The sequence below is a fragment of the Anolis carolinensis genome, chromosome 5, assembly GCF_035594765.1.
Source record: "Anolis carolinensis isolate JA03-04 chromosome 5, rAnoCar3.1.pri, whole genome shotgun sequence".
Taxonomy (NCBI): domain Eukaryota; kingdom Metazoa; phylum Chordata; class Lepidosauria; order Squamata; family Dactyloidae; genus Anolis; species Anolis carolinensis.
The window spans coordinates 158,561,797-158,583,215 of NC_085845.1; the positions used below are offsets into that span (position 1 = coordinate 158,561,797).

The 21,419-nt window shown below is 40.4% G+C and overlaps 1 protein-coding gene across 6 annotated transcripts in view; it reads right to left on the reverse strand.

The window, feature by feature from the left end:
* ppfia2 (PTPRF interacting protein alpha 2) overlaps positions 1-21,419 on the reverse strand; it is a 341,653-nt gene that overhangs the window by 294,572 nt on the left and 25,662 nt on the right. For 3 of the 6 annotated variants that reach the window (XM_062982680.1, XM_062982675.1, XM_062982674.1), the window contains exon 1: positions 7,209-7,271. The exons of 1 other annotated variant lie outside the window; for it this stretch is intronic. The gene's annotated coding sequence lies outside the window, so the exon portion shown is untranslated. Of the gene's footprint in view, positions 1-7,208; positions 7,272-10,599; positions 10,945-21,419 lie in introns of those variants that run through there. 2 more of the 6 variants (XM_062982678.1, XM_062982677.1) reach the window with 2 other exon arrangements.

The following is a 21,419-nucleotide window of genomic DNA, read 5'->3' on the forward strand; positions in this document are numbered from 1 at the left end:
GGGGGGGGAATCCTCAACCAATACCATTTTTTTTCTTTTGAAGCCTTGGATATGAGGGGGAGTGAAGAAGATAAAAGGGACAAACTACAAGGATTACCCAATCTACCATTGAATGAATGGGTCTAATTTCGTTGGGATTACCAAAAGCATTCAGGTTATTTATAGACAGATTTCACCCTCAGCTATCCATGAATAGCAATATCATTTCAAATTGGAGTTATGCATGTTCTCTTTCAGTAGAAGATAAAATAATGTTAAACAACACAGTACTTACTTAAAATATCATTTGGCATTCAGTCATACCCTAAAGCCCACCAGATCCCTTTTGATCTTGGAATCTAAGCATGGTCATCCCTGGTTAGCACTAGGATGGGAGAATGCCAAGGAATACAAGGTGTTGTAATCTATCTATATTTCAGAGGAAGGAACTGGCAAAACTACATCTGAGTATTCCCTGCATAAGAAAATTCTATTAAATCCATGGGGTTGCCATAAGTCAACACAAAACTTGAAGACAAGAAAACTATCATTTTGGCCTGAGCTTGAGATATCTCTCCGCTTAAGCAAGATCTTCCAGTATCAAGGTTAAATGCCTGCTATATTATTTCTACTTCAAATTAGGTGGCAAGGAAGACAGAAATACATTTCCACGAAGCTAATTTGTTCAAAGATTGTTATAGCCTACCTTTAGCATGGCTTTTAGAAAATCAACTGATGTCACAGCTATTATAATATTTCTTACAATGCCCAATACTATGCAATACAAGATAATTTCGCAAATCTAGAATGATGCTGGATATTTCTCAATAAACATTTTCTAGCTAGTTTCTTAGCAATTCTGTGCTAGTTAAGAAGATTAACATTACAACATCATTGGGGAAATGAAAATGAACATAATAACCTCTGTTTATTTTCACTTCTCGAATAGTTTGGATATTCATAATCTTGCTTAGGCTCTCTAAACCTTGACATGAAGGTGCTTAAAATGAAATTCTGTAAGATGTCTGTAAAGAAGTCTCAACTAGAACATTGTAATGGGGTATTTACATAAATTGGCTTAAATCCAGTGTGTTAGTGGACTTTTCTAGATGTGACAGTCGTCACACAGTTTCTTTCTTGTGATCCTTAGACATCTGTGTAACAACTTGCACAACCAGAAAATATGTTGGAACCTCGCTTGTGCATAACCTAGGGGTAGGTGTTCACAAGCACAATACTATTTGCACTACCAGAATAAGACTGTTGAAAACTTGTCAACACACTAAATTGAATCAGAAATATTTGTTTGAAATGTTTTCACCCCTTCCACTTCTGTTAAGACTTTAAGAAGATGGTTATTAAAGCTATAATCAAAGGAAAATAATAGAGGAGGGCTATACAAATAGGCCTATAACCAGTTCTTGGATCTACTAGTGGTAGGCCCATCAAAGTAATGGGATACCGTGTTCCCTCACTACTTCGCGGTTCACCTTTCGTGGATTCGCTGTTTTGTGGTTTTTCAATAAACTCTAAAAGACTATTATAAATCATAAAAAATTACAATTTACAGCCTAAGGAAGGGAGGAAGGAGAAGCCAAAGGGAGAGAAAAGGAGCCCAAGCGGCAACAGGAGGAGAAGGAGGCGATTTATCAACACACGATTGGTTGATAAAGACTTGAAATAGTGTATAACTACTAAAATAATGTATAAGTATTGAAATAAATATAGTATCCCTACTTTGCGGATTTTCACTTATTGCGGATGGTCCTGGAACCTAACCCCAGCGATAAGTGAGGGAACACTGTATACAAAATATTGACGTATATTTCAGCAATGGATTCAGTAGATATACACTAGCAGCTGGAATTAGTCCTCAGTGTGCTATTCCTTTCATACCTTAAAGACTGCCATTTTATACAGAAGCTTGAATGCTACTGTGAAATCTCTAAAACTTAATGTGGGAAAGGAAGAAAGGGTTGAGTTTCTTTTACAATCAACAGTAAAGGTCACTACCTATTATGAGGACAATGGTATTATAACTACTTTCTTTTTGAAAGTAAGTTTCCAAATTCCATTATATTAATCTGTATGTCCACTGTATGCCAGTGGGGCATAGATTGTAATATGAGCAGAGATACTGTGGTAACTATCCTGCAGTAATATATGATTGGACTTCTCAAGGTATGCCAGGGCATTAATCAATGAAAAGCAGCAGTAGTTACTTTGACATTTTCCATACTCAGAGCTTAAGACATCCGAGTTAAAAGATTACAGTCAAATGTGTTTTGTTCTATTCCTACCCACAACACACATATATGTAGATATGCATGTATGCATATATAAATAGAGGAGGATAGGAGACTATGACTGAAAATCTTTTATCACTTTTCCATCTACATGACTATGAAAATGTTTGCTATGGTTGTAATCTCATACGCATCAAATAATTGTTTTCTTCTGAAATATGCCACTCTATCAATGGTCCTAAGTGTTGTATATGACAGGTGAGAGCTCCCAAAGGACCCAGCATCGAGGCAAAGTTCCCTTGATGTTCATGAACAGGAAATACAGCACTGGGCCTGATTTAGATGCAGCAATGGTCTGTGCAAGAGTTACAAACACAGCTACAATGGCCAACAACCTATGTGTGTAGGCTATGTGTAAAACAGCTCACATGATAAACTGCTGAAAAACTATAACTTTACATAATATATATTAATAGATTTGCCCCATGTTGAATCTAAATTTTAGACGAGAGATGGAGAGCCTTTGGTGTTCCAGATGTTGTTGAACTGCAATTCACATCACCCTTTATGCTGACGAGGGGTGATGAGAGTTACAATCCAAAAACAACCAGAGGACCACATATTCTTCAACTATGTCTTAGATTGTTAACTAAGCTTTTGAATTCAAAGGTTAGCATCACCTACTATGATCCCCATAATGGTAGGGCCCCAAATTCTGACTGGGATCACTGAAAAACATACGTTTAACAAAAATGCTACATATCTCTATAAATATAATATCAATATAAAATTTATGCCCAGACTCTAAATGATTAAAAGTGATCAAAAAAGAATATGCAACCACCATAAACATATGCTCCTACTTCCCCAACAATCCTCCCAAAACATGAAAGCTGGTGTATGTGTTTCAGTTCCTGAAATAAAAAGTGATGTGGTATCTTACACTTCTACTTACACTGAGAACAGCAGTCAATGAGGGTGTGATGATAGTAATGGCCCCTGCTCCTCCATCTGCAGATCAGTGGCTGTCAATCTGTGTATGTGTGTTTGTGTATCAGAAACCCCAACCAGAATTGGCATTGTTTAAGGATTTTGGAAGTTAAAGTATGACATCAGCTGAAAAAATCTGCAGTCATTTCTGTTTAGTCTGTCTTGGTTGGCACTACACTGCTATTCTCCAGATGCCTTTGTCCCTGTTCACCAGGCCTCCTCAATACCAGATCCCTTTTGATCTTGGAATCTAACCATGGTCCTCAGAAGTGAAAAGAAAAGGCTAACTCCTCCCTCACCTCTCCTTCTCCTTCTAGACCAGTGGTTCCCAACCTGAGGTCCGTGAACCACCAGTGGTTTCCAAGAAGTAAAATGTGGTCCATGGCCTCACCATTGCTACACTGTTGCTACACCGGTGCAATGAGAGTGACTGGTCTTGCAAAACCCTCTTATAGTGCTGAGGCAATAGGAATGTCGGGAGAGAAGAGGCTGACTATCCACGAAAGGCACGATAACAAGCCTCCTTGACTGCTGCTTCTCCTCTTCCTCCCTCCCCCTGAGCCAAGCCTTTCCATGTGGCACCTGGAAGTGGGGGCACCTTAACTTCATTTTTAGGCCTGTTCCTGGGATTATTTAGGCTGATTCAGAAAATTGCACTGGGTAGACCACATCAGCTCTAGATTACTAAATATGGTTTTCTGTGGGCGAGCAGATGGCGACTACTGGATGTCATCTGTTCTGTATCAGAAACTAGAGAGGATGTGGTCTATCCAATGCAATTTTCTAAGTCAGCACCCCAAATAACCAAACCAAATCTAAAGTTGACTAAAAACTGATTCGTAACCCTTTTGTTACTAAAGTTGGAGAATGGTCCCAGGTCAAAGTGGTCCCCGGTCAAAAAAAGATTGGGAACCACTGTTCTAGACAGTCATGCAGACTTGAATCAGAAAGGGAAAGCAAGTTAATTAACAGCAATGACACTGGATAAAATATAGGTTAAGAATGGGAATTATATGCCAATGAAACTTGGGAAAGGCTCACGGTTCTAATCACTGAGGTCCACTTATCTATTGAATTCACCCTGCCTCCTCCAGCCACGTATCCCTCTAAAATAATTTTGATGTCAGAACTACAGTTATTAGGAAAACCACATGGACTCTGATCCACACAGGTTTCTATCAAATTTCTCCCCTTTCTTCCCCATTAAAAGAAAGAAAACACTAAACAGTGTGTCAATTGATGGAGTAAAAGAATATTATTGTAGTCAGGGCATATGTTTAAATGTGTTTTACTACAATGACCTATAATAGTGCCCCTTTTAAGTATTCCAGCCAGCCATGCTTTTTTTCTAGAATACACCATAACTTTTTATGCTCACTTTCATTGTCGGAAGAGCCAGTCCTACCATTAGGCAGAGTGAAGCAGCTACACTGAGGTTGGGGAGAGAAATGACTGGTGTTATGGAAAAGCAACAAGTAGTTAATTTGTGAATTAGGGATTTTTGTTACCTCATGCACCAAATTAATTTAGCTGGCTTTGGCTGATATGTGCCTTGATTTGTGATGTTGTTTACTACTCCACTTGGGCAGTGAGATATTTTAGATCAGTCCATTCAGGGTGTAATTTGGCTATTTGGGAAGAATTCTAGAGCCTTTGTTTTCTCCACAAAGGTTATTTTTATTTCTTGAAATCCTGAAGTGCCCTCGTCCCAAACAACCTGTTTCTGTCAGTTTGGGCTTCATGGCCCCATAACATATTGCCAGAGTTTCCTAAATTCACCTTTGAGCAGAAATATCACTTTTAAATGAGGAATAACTTATGTGAACCTCCAAAAATCCTTTCAAAACAAATATTTACACTTCCACACCCATAAAACAAATGAGTTCTGCTATATTTGGACTGTAGTTTTAAAGTACCCCCTGCAATTTGATGTAGTCATTCCTGAATGATTAAAAATCTAAATATAGTAGCTTATTTCATTACAGCTTAAATCATTGTGGGGGAGAAAGATACATGCTTATTAGGATTTTCTCACAAGAAAATGTTTTACAATGAACATATTTGTGGCGGGGGGAGGTAAATGCTTTTAGCAGGCTCTTCACACAAGAAACTGTTTCACAATGAAGACATATGAAGACATTTTTAGACATATAAGAAAGATGAAAGTGTGTCTGTCCAATAATACACACACTGACAGTTTTTCCTCTGCTACAGAGATTTTCAAAAATAAACTTCTTAGCTACTGATTTTGGCGTAATAAATACTTTTAATAAATAGGTATGGAACCCCCAATGGTGCAGAGGGTTAAACCGCTGAGCTGCTGAACTTGCTGAAAAGTTGGTGGTTCGAATTCAGGGTGTGGGGTGAGCTCCCGCTGTTAGCCCAGCTTCTACCAACCTTGCAGTTTTAAAACATGCAAATGTGAGTAGATAAATAGGTACCGCTCTGGAAGGAAGGTAACAGCACTCCAGGCAGTCATGTCGGTCACATGACCTTGGAGGTGTCTATGGATAACACTGGCTCTGTGGCTTCGAAATGGAGATGAGCACCAACCCCCGGAGTCAGACATGACTAGACTTAATGTCAGAGGAAAACCTTTACCTTTAACTTAACTGATGAAATATGTCTGTATCAAAGCCTACCAAGTACAGCATCTCTACTTTATGATAGACTGAAATAATGAAGTATAAAACTCATAACTTAATTGGTACAAAAACTATTTTAATGGTGCTGCTTGGATTTTAATGCTGATTTTTTTTTAAAAAAATGTGTGTTTTTGTTCTTTTCTGTGGCATTCTTTTTCCTTTTGGTGCTGGCAAATTAAATTACAAAATAAGTCACTAAGAAACTCATTGTGATATGACATACAGGTTGAGCATTTGCAGTAGGTCACAAATGAACAAATCATAGGAATTCTAGTCTGTCATATGAGCATCTATTCCACTCCAATTAATTTTGATTGATTGCCAATCTCATGGAGGTAATGTCTCAAGCAAAATGTTTAGCCTTTGGAAGCCACAGAACTTATGCTTTGGATTGCAAGTTCAGTGATCCTGAATCAAGCTTAAAATTTAGATGATATGGTTCAATTTGACTGGATTCCTTTTACAGTGCAACATTTAAAAGGTAAGAATTTAAATCTAAGGTCTCCCACTCCATGGTTTCTCCTGTGTCAGCTGTGTCATTTCTGGAGGTATTGACACTATTATAAATAGCAGTAACCAAGCATTAATGTCTTGTTGTGAACTTTATGTCAGACAAAATCAATGGTTATGATCGCGTATACAATAATAGCAAATTTGAAGACTGCTGATTGAGGATCCTTGTGTAGTCAAAATGGCTCATCTATGGACAAGAAGGAAATATCAGCATGTTTAGTAAAATATAGGGCTGGAATGAAGGGGAGAATTATGCAAAAAAAAAAAAGAGACACACACAATTTGAGACTGAGCATGCTTAATGGTCACAAAATTGTTGAAAATGGGAATTAAAAAACTGAATGTTTTTTCACTTTTTCAATTTTATGGATTGCTTAGTTACTTGTGTTGATTATATTTAAATTGGCTATTGGTTTATTGTTTTATTATCATCATTTTTATTTTTATTATTGTTGTGTTATTTACACTGTTGTAAGCCACTCCATGTTCCCTTGGGGAGATGGGGCGGGATATACATAAAATTATTATTTTTATTATTAATGTGGGAGGGAAGTGGATTGAAGTGCAATGTTCCCTCACTCCTTCGCAGTTCACTTTTCGTGGATTTGCTGTTTTGCAGTTTTTCAACTCTAAGACTATTATAAATCATAAAAAATTACAATTTACAGCCTAAGGAAGGGAGGAAGAAGAAGCCAAAGGGAGAGAAAAAGAGTCCAAGGGGCAATGGGAGGAGAAGGAGGCGATTTATCAACATACGATTGGTTGATAAAGACTTAAAATAGTGTATAACTACTAAAATAATGTATAAATATTAAAATTAATATAGCGTCCCTACTTCGCGGATTTTCACTTATTGCGGGTGGTCCTGGAACGTAACTCCGTGATAAGTGAGGGAACACTGTATATTAGAAAGAGACATGGAGGTAAGGATGAAACTCAAAACAAGCCCCATTTTCACAGCAAATATTTCAACTTTTCTACATTAGTGGTCCTAATCATCCCACCAAAGACACTTTTTCATTTTGCAAAACATGGAATGAAAATGTAATAATGGCAGTAATGAGCAATGAATAACAGTAACATGTCTTTTCAAAAGTATTTGTTCTCACACCAGAAACACTGAATTCTTTGGTTGTAATTGCACCTGAAATATTATATAAACCTGGGCGTTTTACACTCTCAATCCCTTTCTGTCCAACATAAAAGTAAACATTTACTGGCAATAAACCAGCATAGCAAGACTTGCTAAATAGGCTTGTGGAGTACAGCTGAAGCATTTTCTGCAGAGTTCATTGTAAACCCTGCACATTGTTGTTAACAGATTTGTGTTAATGTCCAGGTGGTGTTCTGAAACCCTTTCCTGTTGCCAAATTTTTCATTACCCCAACAGTGAACTCAGAAGCCCCCATTTGGGGTCAAGACCCACAGTTTTAAAAGCAGTGCTGTTGACCATACATGTGTTGCATCAATGAGCTATGACTCCTTTGTCAGTATACAGTCTCCCACTATTAGTTATATGAAAGTGCAATTTGGAATTACATTTTGGTGTAAAAGTTATTTTAATGAACAAATTGCACTTTTTACTAAAACATTCACATACACCAGGGGTCCCCAAACTAAGGCCCGGGGGCCGGATGCGGCCCTCCGAGGTCATTTACCTGGCCCCCGCCCTCACATATAATATTGATAATAATATTATAATGTAATACAATATAACACTAATAATAATACTATATAATATTAATTATATATTCTATATTACATATAATATTACTAATAATATTACAGTATAGTGGTATAGTTCAATATAGTAATATATAATGCTAATATTGTGCTATGCTAATAATATAATATATTGTATGTACATATAATTTGTAAGCCACTCTGAGTCCCCTTTGAGGTGAGAAGGGTGTGATACAAATGTAGTAAATAAATGCAGTAAATAAATTTCTGAAATGACTTGAAGGCACACAACAACAACAACAACCACGCTAATTAACTTGACTATCTCATTGGCCAGAAGCAGGACCACACTTCCCATTGAAATCCTGATAAATTTATGTTGGTTAAAATTGTTTTTATTTTTAAATATTGTATTGTTCTTTCATTGTTCTTGTTCTTGTTGTTGTTTTTGCACTACAAATAAGTCATATGTAGTGTGCATCGAAATTTGTTTGTATTTTTTTTCAAATGATAATCCGGCCCCTTAACAGTCTGAAGGATTGTGGACCGGCCCTCGGCTTAAAAAGTTTGAGGACCCCTGACATACACTTTTAGTGCCATTGGTAATTACAATTTAAGTAGTACTCTTAGTACTTACATCATTATGTTCTGTGACCCAATATAGAATTCCAAATGTCTAACTCATCTGGAATTAAAGCAACTTTCATAGATCATGGTTATTGGAATAAAGGTACAAGTACATAATTTTATACATTCATTCCATTCCAGACAACACATGATTATAGACTGCGATTTTTGTTTTTTCAGATGGGCAGAAGACAAGGTATATCTTATTTTAGCTTGATCTTAAAACCTGCATGTTTCACTGTGCTTTGAATGACAGCTAGTCCCCGATTATGAATGCCCAACCCTAATTTACTGTTAAGGTTTATTTAGCACTTTACCCACACCCCCGACCCTGTCCTTTGCATTTTGCACAAGTCCTTGCCCTGCCCTCTCAAATCTTATCATGCAAACCATATTATTGGTTTACTGGTTGATGAGGTTGGTTTTGATAGACTTTTACGATGTTTTTATATTCTGCTGTTTTTAATTGTTTTAATTCAATCGTTCATATTATATTAATTGTCATTATGTTTTTCATTTCCTGTAACTTTTGCTGTATATTGGGCTTGGTCCCTATGTAAGCCATCCCGAGTCCCTTCGGGGAGATGGTGGCGGGATATAAAAATAAAGTTATTATGGTGGAGGGATGTAAAAATTAAGTTATTATTATTACACCCCAACTCCCATCAACCCAATCCCATATTGCCAGTGGCTGAGAATCATAGAATCATAGAGTTGGATGAGACTGTGGGCCATCCAGTCCAACCCCCTGCCAAGAAGCAGGAAAATCGCATTCAAAGCACCCCTGACAGATGGCAATCCAGCCTCTGCTTAAAAGCTTCCAAAGAAGGAGCCTCCACCACACTCCAAGGCAGAGAGTTCCACTGCTGAACAGCTCTCACAGTAACTGGAGTCCCACACTTTTTCCACCTGTGCTCTAAATCACATCCACTGAGAAGTGGAACTAAACCCAAAACTTTGCTGAGAAGTACACCAAAGTCAAAGCTAATTTTCATTTTTCCCCCTTTGACCCCACCCACTATCTTCTCTCTGTCTTCTCCCAAATGCTCCAGGTTTTTAAAAAGTCCTGAATTGAGACCAGCACCATTAATTCTGCTCCACAAGTCAGTCCCATTTCTTCCTGGCTGCTGTTGCTCTCCAAAATTTTCAGACACAGAAGATGGGAAGAACCTTGCAAGACCAACCCTTGACAGCAGCTCAACAAAGGGCTGCTTTGATCAGGCAGCCATTCAGACGCAGTTCACCTTGAAGCCTCCTGGTTTCGGAGCAGAAGGGTGTCCATGTGGATGGGATTGCTCCTGCCCCTGCGCTTACTTTCCCCTGTGTTCTCCTTTGACCCACCCTAAAACCTCGCCCTCCCCACCAGCATGTGCGGAAGGCGCAGGAGACGCCTCCCAAGGCCAGAGAGTGTGCCCTCTTGGGGCCACCACGCCGTGGCACCAGGACTTACTTCAGGGGAGTCACTCGCCGCCTTTCCTGTGCCTCAACCGAGGAGCATGGCTCTCCTCCCGCCCTTCAAAGCCGCATTTGCAAAGAGGGAGATCGCCTGCTGTTCTGGCAGCGCCGCCGCCCCCCCTCCGCCATCCCACCCCTCTTTTCCAGCTGCTGTCAGCTACACCTCACTTCACCCGCCGAGAGCAATTCCAGCAGGAAAATCCGTGCCATTGTCTGCCCGCATCTTTCCCCTCCTAGTTAACTCCTGCCCTCCCGCCTCCCTGCCTTTCCTCCACCGCTGTGATATCACCTTTCTGTTTTAGGAAAAGGAAACCCTTCGGATCCCACAACGTTTCCCGGCAGCCCGGGCACAGGCACCCAGCCCCATCCGTTGCCCTCCAGAAGTTGGCGCCATCCTCCCGTCCCCAGAGAAGCCGGCTTGCACCGCTCCATCCCCACCAAGGCAGGCGGCGAAGAGATACCTCAAGCGTGGTCTTCTCGCCTCTTCAAGGGAATGGGTGAAGCCGCAGCCGTCCGCTTGCTGCTTCCAGGGGATGGATGGGCGCCTTGGCTCACACACTCTCTCTCTCACCACTGGGCGCTGCTCAGCTCGCCTCGGAGGAGACGCCGCCTCTCCCGCCCCAAAAAGAAGCCTCGGGAGCACGAGGAGCCCCCCGAAAAAGCCCGGCCAACCCCTCTCGCCCGGAGGGAGGAAGAGCAGCAGCAGGAGGAGCGGCTCGTCCTGGCCGGCGCCTCAGCATTTTCTCCCCTCAGCTCCTCGGCAGCCGAAAGCGGGGAACGTCCATGAGGAAAATGGCATATTACATTTTTTTTCTTGCTTTGAGAAGCAGAGCTTGGTTGAGACCATTGCGAGAAGGAGCAGAGGGGGAGAGAGAGGCAGCTCTTAAAGCTCCAGCAGCCCTTTTGAAAGCCGTATCACACTCCGTTGATACACACACACAGTACAGTAGAGTCTCACTTATCCAACATAAACGGGCAGGCAGAACATTGGGTAAGCGAATATGTTGGATAATAAGGAGGGATTAAAGAAAAGCCTATGAAACATCAAATTAGGTTATGATTTTACAAATTAAGCACCAAAACATCATGTTTAACAACAAATTTGACAGAAAAAGTACAGTAGAGTCTCACTTATCCAACATAAACGGGCCGGCAGAATGTTGGATAAGTGAACATGTTGGATAATAAGTAGAGATTAAGGAAAAGCCTATTAAACATCAAATTAGGTTATAATTTTACAAATTAAGCATCAAAACATCATGTTTAACAACAAATTTGACAGAAAAAGTACAGTAGTCAATGTACTTATCCAACATAAACTGGCCGGCAGAATGTTGGATAAGTGAATATGTTGGATAATAAGGAGGGATTAAGGAAAAGCCTATTAAACTTCAAATTAGGTTATGATTTTAGAAATTAAGCACCAAAACATCATGTTGTACAACAAATTTGACAAAAAATAGTTCAATACACAGTAATGCTATGTAGTAATTACTGTATTTACGAATTTAGCATCAAAATATCACGATGCATTGAAAACATTGACTACAAAAATGCGTTGGATAATCCAGAACGTTGGATAAGCGAATGTTGGATAAGTGAGACTCTACTGTAGTTCAATATTTATTTATTTATTTATTTCTATCATTTCTACCCCGCCCTTCTCACCCGCAGGGACTCAGGGCGCCTTACAGACTGGCAATTTATGCCAATACACCATAGTACAATAAAATAAACATTAAAACAGTTAAAACAATTATAATATACAGTATACAAAATTTAAAATAGTGCTTATGCCATTTATCCACCAGACCTTGTACAAAAACCTTTATTCCAGACCAAGTCGAAGCCAGTAAAGACTTATTCTTTAAAGGTTTGCTTACATAGCCAGGTCTTCAGCTTCTTTCTGAACCCCAGAAGGGATGGAGCCTGCCGGATGTCTGGGGAGGGAGTTCAATACGCAGTAATGCTATGTAGTAATTACTGTATTGACGAATTTAGCACCAAAATATCAAGATGTATTGAAAACATTGACTACAAAAATGCATTGGATAATCCAGAACGTTGGATAAGCGAATGTTGGATAAGTGAGACTCTACTGTATATGCACACACAGAGACAGACTAAGGGCCCTTCCACACAGCCATATAACCCAGAATATCAAGGCAGAAAATCCCACAATATTTATTTATTTATTTATTTATTTACAGTATTTATATTCCGCCCTTCTCAGCCCAAAGGGGACTCAGGACGGATCACATTACAGATATAAGGCAAACATTCAATGCCTTGACATAGAACAAAGACAAATACAAATGCAGGCTCCGAGCTGGCCTCAAACTCATGACCTCTTCATCAGAGTGATTGGTCTCAGCTGGCTGCAGCTGGCTGCTCACCAGCTTGCGCCACAACTGTGTTATCTGAGTCCACATGGCCAGTTCAAAGCAAAAAATGTGGGATTTTACTCAGCTGTGTGGAAGGGGCCAGCATGTGTCTCCCAAAAGGTATACTGTACAGGCAATAGCAGGGAGGCTAAGGAGAGATGTTTCCATTGCAGAATGACTGTTATAATAACAATTCAGAGTTACAACTACAGTAGTTACAACTACATCTCACTTATCCAACATAAACGAGCCAGCAGAACATTAGATAAGCAAATATGTTGGATAATAAGGAGGAATTAAGGAAAAGCCTATTACACATCAAATTAGGATATGATTTTACAAATTAAGCAACAAAACATGTTATACAACAAATTTGACAGAAAAAGTAGTTCAATACGCAGTAATGTTATGTTGTAATTACTGTATTTACAAATTTAGTACCAAAATATCATGATGTATTGAAAACATTGACTACAAAAATGCGTTGGATAATCCAGAACGTTGGATAAGTGAGACTCTACTGTATATGCACACACAAACAGACCAAGGGCCCTTCCACACAGCCATATAACCCAGAATATCAAGGCAGAAAATCCCTCAATATCTGCTTTGAACTGGGCTATCTGAGTCCACATGGCCATATATTCCAGTTCAAACCAGAAAATGTGGGATTTTACTCAGCTGTGTGGAAGGGGCCAGCGTGTGTCTCCCAAAAGGTATACAGGCAATAGCAGGGAGGCTAAGGAGAGACGTTTCCATTGCAGAATGACTGTTATAATAACAATTCAGAGTTACAACTACTATCTTCAACTGCAATACAGTAGCATCTCACTTATCCAAGACTCGCTTATCCAAGCTTCTGCATTATCCAAGGCATTTTTGTAGTCAATGTTTTCAATATATCATGATATTTTGGTGCATAATTCGTAAATACAGTAATTACAACATAACATTACTGCGTATTGAACTACCTTTTCTGTCAAATTTGTTGTATAACATGATGTTTGGTGCTTAATTTGTAAAATCATAACCTAATTTGATGTTTAATAGGCTTTTCCTTAATCCCTCCTTATTATCCACGATATTCGCTTATCCATGGTTCTGCCAGCCCGTTTAGCTTGGATAAGTGAGACTCTATATATACATCAAGGGAATCACTGACCACATAGATGAAGAAACACAACCTATAAACTATCTACAGACCCACTAAGGAAATCCAACAATTCAGCAAAGTACAAGAGCTATCCTTTCACTTTTGCAGGAGTCTACTGTATACCCTGTAGCTGTGGACAAACACAGTATTGCCCAAATACGAATCAAGGAACATGAAAGGCATTGCAGACTAACTCAACCAGAGAAGTCAGCCGAAGCAGAGCACTTGATGATTTTATTTATTTATTTATTTATTGCAAGCATTTATATTATGCCGCCCTTCTCTCTCTCACACACACACATCCACACACACCCCGAGAGGGAACTCAAGGCGGCCTTACAATTAGCCATCAGCAATCATTTAATGCTGAACAAACTAGTATAAAACATAGTGTATAAAAACAATTACAATTAAAATAAATAACATTAAAACATCCATATAAATATACATTCAAAGGCACATTCTGAGTCGTGATCCAGGTCTGTCCATTATTCATCACAAATTCATTTTACCGTTAATGCTGCATCTAATGCTTAAAGGCCTGGTCCCATAACCAAGTATTGGGTTTTTTACGAAAGGACAGGAGCGAGGGAGTCTGCCTCATCTCATTAGGGAGGGTGTTCCATAGACGGGGGGCACCACTGAGAAGGCCCTGTTTTTCGTCCTCACCAGTCGCTCTTGCAAAGGTGGTGGGATCGAGAGCAGGGCCTCCCCGGGAGATCTTAAACTACAAGGTGGGTCGTAGCGGGAGATACGTTCAGACAAGTAAGCTGGGCCGGAACTGTTTAGAGCTTTATAAGCTAAAGCCAGCAGTTTGAATTGTGCTCGGTAGCAGATTGGCAGCCAGTGGAGCTGATGCAACAGGGGGTGGTATGCTCCCTGTATGCTGCTCCAGTGAACCAACCTGGACACAGCATATTATTTGAGGATACAGAAATGCTGAACCACTCTAACAACCACCATGTCATACTACGCAGAGAAGTCACTGAAATCCACAAGCATGTAGACAATTTCAACAGACAGGAGGAAACTATGAAAATGAACAAAATCTGGCTACCAGTATTTAAAAAAACTCTAAAATCAGGACAGTAAATAAAGAACAACACTCTGAAAACAGGGAAATTCCAGACAGGAAACAATTAGTGCCAGCTAACACCTCCCAACAAAGAATTCCCCCAGGCAGGAATAAGCAAGGCCTTGAAACTGCAAGGCCATTAAGTGCTAATCAAGGTGATTAATTACAACATTCACACTTGCCTCCAACAGACAATGATTCTTTCTCCCACCCTGGACCTTCCACAGATATGTAAACCACACTCGCCTAGTTTCCAACAAACCTCCCAACTTCTGAGGATGCCTGCCATATAAATGTGGGTGAAACATCAGGAAAGAATACTTCTGGAACATGGCCATACAGCCCAGAAAACTCACAGCATCCCAGTGATTCCGGCCATGAAAGCCTTCGACAACATATTTCTCATATCACATCATGGCTATTCTCTCCTGGTGGAATATTTCATTCTGTTAATGGTGTCTACCTTCTTTTTTTAAAAAAAGTCCACATTATAAAGTGTTAAGGGCGTGTACAGAAGGGAAGTATATGTATAAGTGTGTCTGTTTCTCTCTCTCTCCTGGGTTGGGAAGTCACCGGATTAAGAAGGGGGATGGCGAGGAAGAAGGGATTTCGCTTTTCTTGGAATTAAACTTTGCAGAGTGACAGCTGGAACAGCCTCTTCTTTCCCCGATCTATCCAGATGAAAACAGCCCCAGTTCTTTTAGTATCTCAACACTGTGTGGTTTTAAGAATAAAATTTAAAAAAGAGAAATAGATATAGTGGTCTTTTAAAATATCTCTTTCAAAGGATGAAGCATTCATCCATCTCTCGCAATCTGTCCAAGGTGCCGACATTTCCTTAGACATGTGTGTCCGGAATCTCCACAGACTTTTTAATCACTTTCTTTGCTGCTCAGAAGTATCACCCTAGCACATGTCTACCCAGAAATAAGCCCCATTGAGTTCAATGGTACTGCTGACTCTCTACTAAGGCTATGGGTAAATCTGCACTGTAGAATTAATGCAGTTTTACACCACATGGCTCAAGGCCATAGAATGCAAGGGAGTTGTAGTTGGTGAGACACCAGCACACTTTGTCAAAAAAGGCTAAAGCCCTTGTTAAACCATGCCTCTCGCAACTCCATTGCATTGACCCACGGCAGTTGAAGGGTGTCAAACTGTGTTAATTCTGCAGTGTTGCTGCACCCTATGTTGCCCTGTATTTGGTGGAATGAAACCAGAGTGGAGGGTGGCCAAGGATAAGGGCTTTACCCACCATCCTAAATGGCCCTCCTATCATTAGTGGACCAAGAACTGCTTTCATGTATCATTTTGAGTATCCTCAAGGAGGTTAAGATCTTCTGGGGCGGCCCTGCTCTTGGTCCCACCTCCTTCGCAAGTGCGGTTGGTGGGGACGAGATACAGGGCATTCTCAGTGGTGGCTCCTCGGCTCTGGAACTCTCTCTCCAGTGTGATTAGATCAGCGCCCTCCCTGTTGGCCTTCAGAAAAAAAAAAAGACATGGCTGTGGGACCAAGTTTTTGGCTAGTAAAGTAATGCAGTGCAAGAAATAAATAAGGAATATGTGCAATTGATAATTGGAATGGCCCCGGTCTACAATTTTGGGTCATGTGATTTTAATGTTGAAATGTTGTTGTATCATATGTTTAATGGTCTTTGATTTTAACACATAGTTATATGTTTCTTGTTTAGCTTTTATGATTTGGTTTTACATACATGTTAGGCATTGAATTTTGCCAATATTTCATTGTAAACTGCTTTGAGTCCCCAACAGGGGTGAGAAAAGGGGTATATAAATACAGTAAATGCATAAAAAACACCATTCCACTTTTATATAAAGAATAATTTAGTATTAATGGCTTATTGTTAGAGCCATTGAATTACTCCTCTCCTAGGACTCTTCTAAGATGCTGTTGAGTACCGTCAAGTCATTTCTGATTTATGACAACCTTGAAACAAACCTATCAGGGGGTTTTCTTGAGAGAAATTGTTCAGAAGGGTTTTGCCATTGGCCTTCTCTGAGGTTGAGAGAGTGTGACTAGTTGACCAAAGCCATTCAGCAGGTTTCAGTGGGCGTTCTAAAGTCTTAGTCCAAACACTCAAATAATTTAGCTTGTATAGCTGCGTTTCTGCTTGCGCAGCGGAGTAAACCACTTAGCTGTTGAACTTGCTGACCGAAAGGTCGGCAGTTTGAATCCAGGGAGTGGGGTGAGCTCTCACTGTTAGCCCCAGCTTCTGCCAACCTAGCAGTTCTAAAACATGCAAACATGAGTAGATCAATAGGTACCGCTCCAGCGGGAAGGTAACGGTGCTCCATGCAGTCATGCCGGCCACATGACCTTGGAGGTGTCTTCGGACAATGCCAGCTCTTTGGCTTAGAATGGAGATGAGCACCAACCCCAAGAGTTGGACACAACTAGACTTAATGTCAGGGAAAAACCTTTACCTTTACCTATGGTTTGCAAATGACAAACCAGAACAGAAAGTCTGCTAGACAGCTGGCCTAGGTTGTCCTGATATAGGAAATACCCTATGCCAGCTTTCTATCCCTGTGCCTTGAAGGCCAAAAGCTCTCTATAAACCCAGCAGAAGCATCAGGCGCGAGGAGGCGTGTTTCTCCCGCGCTTTTGGCCTTCTCTAATCTCTTCTCTCTTAGTCGGGGTTTCCCCTGGAAGCAGCAGCAGTGGTTTCCCCCAACCTTTAAATAAATTCTGAAGTAATCGCGTCGCTCCTCTCTGCCTCACGCACAGATACAGTTCAGTCAGTTCCCCAGATGCTGCTGCTGCTGCGTTTCCACAGCTCGCCTGGCCTTTCATTCTCTGCCTTGCCCTCCCATAGGACAACATAGTGCAAGAGATGTTGTTATTAGAGGGAAGGCAAGAAGCAGCATTCGCCAGCCAAGCGCCATGGCAATTTCCTCCTTTCTTTTCCCCCCTCCCATTCTGCTCTTTAAGTGCATCTAGAATTAATACAGTTTGACACCACTCTGACTTATCCTGGCTCAATGCAGTTGTAATTTGGTGAGGAACCAGCACTCTTTGGCAGAGAAAGCCTTGTAAAAGGACAGCTCCCAGGACTCCGTAGCATCGAGCTATGGCTGTTTGAGCTACGGTGGTGTGAAACTGCATTAATTCAACACTGTAGATGCACCCATAGTTTCATATAGAATATCCCCCTGCATCACACTTTTCTTTTGTGTTAGCTTTGGTTACATTTGCTCTTCAAATCCATACTTTATCTGGGAATAAGTTCATCCATTTACTGGGTTGCCGCTGTCTGGCCATGGAGCCCCAGTGGTGCAGCAGGTTAAACTGCTGAGCTGCTGAACCTGCTGATTGAAAGGTTGGTGGTTTGAATCCAGGGAGTGGAGTGAGCTTCCGCTATTAGCCCCAGCTTCTGCCAACCTAGCAGTTTGAAAACATGCAAATGTGAGTATATCAATAGGTACTGCTTCTGCAGGAAGATAATGGCGCTCCATGCAGTCATGCTAGCCACATGACCTAGGAGGTGTCTACAGACAACGACGGCTCTTCGGCTTAGAAATGGAGATGGGCACCAACCCTCAGAGTCAGACATGACTAGACTTAATGTCAGGGGAAACATTTACCTTTGCCTTTTATAGCCATGTTCCAGAAGCTGTCTCTCCTGACGTTTCACCCACATCTTTGGCAGGCATCCTCAGAGGATGTGGGTGAAACACCAGGAGAGACTGCTTCTGGAACATGGCCATACATCCCAGAAAACTCACAGCAACCCAGTGATTCTGGCCATGAAAGCCTTCGACAACACACTCATCCATTAATTCTGAGCAGCAGTCATGTTTCAGGACTGAAACACAAATATTGTTGTTGTTATTTTATTTCTTACTCACCTCTCCTCATGGCTCGAGGCACAGCACAACAAATTTATAAAACACATATTCATAAAACATTATTTAAATTACACATATTAAAATGTATTTTGAAGAAATACATATATTTAAATACACATAACAAAGATTAAAACACAGAAACATGAGTTTAGCTAGTTTAGTAAATCCCATTCAGCAATGACAATAATAATAATATGCTACCCGGCCCTCCTCACAGCTCTAGGCTGGGTACAACAGAGATAAAACACAGAGATAAAATATAATATTATTAAAACTCATACATTCAAATACACATTCAGTTCAATGCAACATCTAAACAACTGCAGTCTTGGGATCTTTTACACCACACACCAACGGTATTGAACTATGATTCTAATTTAACTGCCACAGTCATATACTAGGGAATCCTGGGTTTAGAAACAGGGTATTTAGAATTTGAGGTCAGAGAACTCTAGTGCCTCCCCAAATCCTAGGTTGTAGCCATGATAATCGGACTGGAATCATAGTGCTACAAATATATAGTGTAAAAACCCTAAGATTCTACTTCTTGCCCTAACCACACCATACAGGTGATCATGTTAGGGCCAGCAGTGACAGGACAGAAGAATTTGGTTCAAGCTATCTTGGGTGCTTTTGCTGCGTATGCTTACTAGGAAATGCCTACTGCTTAGCCTAATTACTTTTAACAGATTATTTTAATGCTGCATTGTCATCAAATCATGTGTTTTTGGCATGCAACTTCCTATTTTTCAGAGTACTTGCAAAAATGGCAGCTTTCCACTCAGCAGAACTGCATGCCATAAAGAGAGCACTAACTGAGTATTTCTGCTGAGGACAGGGAAGGTCCTCCTTGTACTGGGCTGGCAGTATCGAAAACCTTGACCACATCCCTACTCAGGCACAAAGCTCACTTTGGGCCATCAGCTATTTTAGCCAAAATAGAAGCATAGGAGTTTGCTAGGATAAAGTGGTCCTGAGGTCATCAACACTAACACGAACCCTTGAGATAAAATGAGTGAATAGTACATTGTGCTCAGAGGGTTTAAAAAAAATTGGGAGACTATAATCACTGGCTGCTGGTGTTTTCCAAGTTGGTGGAGGTGTACTTCCTTCTCATTTTAGGATGCATCTACACTACAAGTAATGTAGTTGGACACCACTTTAACTGCCATGGCTCAATGCTATGGAAGGATGGAATTTGTAGTTTGGTGAGGGACAGGGGCTTTGTGGCAGTGAAGAAGAAAGACCTTTCAAAACTACAACTCCTGTGATTCCATTGCAGTGAGCTGTGACATTTAAATTGGTGTCAAACTGCATTAATTGTACAGTGTGGCTCAGTGGTTCTCAACCTGTGGGTCACCAGGTGTTTTGGCCTACATCTCCCAGAAATCCCAGCCGTTAGCTGTTAGGATTTCTGAGAGTTGAAGGTAAAAATAATTGGGGAGACACAGGCTGAGAACCACTGGTGTAGATGCACCCTTAGGCTAAATTTTGAAAAAGATAGATCCAAGCAACTGAACCCTAGCACCAGAATAGCTTCAGCACCTTGGATAGTTCCTTTCAATTTCAGGCCAATGCATCAAGTAACCACCAGCTGCTTCTACTGATAACTCCAACCAATCTAAGCCATCACAGCTAACGGTAAGTAAATATGGGATCAATACTACAAAACACCTGGAAAATCACAGCTCTTCTGTTATGTTTGGAAGAACAGCAATCCATTACTTCAATCTTTTGATCAAAGAGAATCCAGCAATAAAAGCTAGAATGATCTTTTACAGAGCTAGATTAGTGTAGTGTTTGAACACTGGAGTAATATCAGGGTTCAAATCCTTTCTCAGCAATGGACATTTATTGGGTGACATTGAGCAATTCACACTTTCTCAGCCTCATACAAAAGCAAACCCTTTCAGAACAAATCTTGTCAGGAAAATGCTGCCTTAGGGTCACCATAAGTCATAAACAATTTGAAGGCACATAGCAACAACAACGGCAACCTTTAGCAAAGATGAACCAGACTTTAAAGTTTTGCAGGCTATATTCTGGCTGATGTGGCCTTTTCGAATGCAACTCTGCCAAGTTTCAATAGAATTTGGGATAGCAATAAACTGATGGCAAAGGGTCATGATGGACACATCTTTTGTCTTTCTCTTTTTTGGACAGTTTCTGAATGGTTCTTAACTCCTTAACGTTTCACTATGGTCAGTGCCTTTTCAAAACTGTTTGATTCTTTCCCTGCCAAAGTTATCTTGTAAAGAAATGCCTCATTCTACATATGAGTGATCAGTTTGATATTAAATGCCACAACTTAGTACAACCTGCCTCTATTCATCATTTAGCCACTTCTAAAATATTGCATACGTTTGTTGTTCTAGTGGTACTACTTGGCACAAAGCCTTATCATGATGCAACATGGCATGACAAGGTCATCCTACCTAATTTCCCAGTAGGCAAGTATATAAATATGTTGTTTCCCTTTTTATCATATACAAAGTCATTACTAGCAGTTCTGTTTGGAAGTAAATTACAATGACTCATACTTAAGGTTTCCTTGTTTTTTAAAGCATGATTCTGGACATAAAACTGTCCAGTTGGAAAGCTGATATACAGTTGGAAAAGTATAGAAAAAATGGATAAACATTACAAATGAGTATTTATCTGAAAGTTATTGGCAGACAATATTCCCTATAGAGAAATGGCCAGTGATATCAACACATAGGCAAAATCCCTTTGTGTGTATCCTTTTTAATGCAGGGGGTAGCTAGGCAATTTGTAAATATATTTGGGGAAAAATCATTT